Below are 1,052 nucleotides of genomic sequence, written 5' to 3' on the forward strand. Positions count from 1 at the left end.
TAACAACAAAGCACTCTGTTATTCTATTCATTATAAAAAGAAACCAGCTTTGAATTTTCTCAGCTTTTAAACAAACTTCCTCTCTTCTTAGGAAATGAGAAAGAATTATCAACCTTCCAAAAGAAAGGCAATCCAGTCAGTCTGTGGGAGGGTGGTTAAGCTTGTATAGGACTATCTCAACACCCCCCCCCCCCCCCCCAGGTGAGATCTCAAGGAGGGATTTTTATATTCCTACCAAATGTGGTATTAAAAGTATCAAAACTATTTTCATAATTTCTTAAAATTTCTTTTAAGTTGTACTTATTACTAAGACTGAACTTTGTATACATGTTTATAGATTTACATGTATCTATAAATACACATACAAAAGCTAAAGACTTGCTCCTAGAAGTGTTGGAGGCATGGCTACTGTGTTAAATGTGCATCAGAAGGTGGTAGAGAGGAGAGAGGCCATGTCCACACTCAGTGGTCTGACCTATGAACATCTGAATGATTAGTAGCCTAACACTCCCCCCAAAAAGAGCCTGTTATAACCACCAGACTGGTGCCGTGGGGCACTGACAGAGAGCTGGCCTGAGAAGACCACAAATCTGGCACCTGGAAGGCCTTGGAGGGGGCAGACCATGCCCAAGATGACCTTCGCCAGGTGCCATAATGCACGAGCAGGACACAGCACTTCTGAGAACACTCCTGAGATGACCCCAGACACTCAGAGACCTCAGGCACCACTAAGAGGAGCAAGTAAGTGTTGGAGAAATGAAAGAGAAAGAGAAACAGAAGGATGTGTGCACAGTGAAGAGAGGAAGACTGGAGACTTGGGGGTAGTGAGGAATAGCCTGATGTGAGTAGCCAGTGATGCCACCTGGGACCGTAGTAGGGTCCTGGCCTGTGCTGCTGCCAGTGGCCACATCTGGGTCCATGGCTGTACAGCAGCAGGGATCTCTTACCACCAAAGGCCAGGTCGATGTCCCTGGTCTGGGCTGCTGTCCCAGACCATGATGTCTGTGGGCTGTGGAGAACTGGCCCCACCCCTCACCTGGATATTGTGAGAG

At 46.8% G+C, this 1,052-nt stretch overlaps 1 non-coding gene across 1 annotated transcript; it reads left to right on the forward strand.

The window, feature by feature from the left end:
* Positions 1–377: 377 nt before the first annotated feature.
* On the forward strand, positions 378–509 carry LOC129676237 (small nucleolar RNA SNORA17). The gene has a single exon (XR_008720055.1). It is a non-coding gene; the product is annotated as a small nucleolar RNA SNORA17 (small nucleolar RNA).
* Positions 510–1,052: the final 543 nt, after the last annotated feature.

This window comes from Psammomys obesus, unplaced genomic scaffold (assembly GCF_907164565.1).
Source record: "Psammomys obesus unplaced genomic scaffold, mPsaObe1.curated_primary_1811, whole genome shotgun sequence".
NCBI classification, from domain to species: Eukaryota; Metazoa; Chordata; class Mammalia; order Rodentia; family Muridae; genus Psammomys; species Psammomys obesus.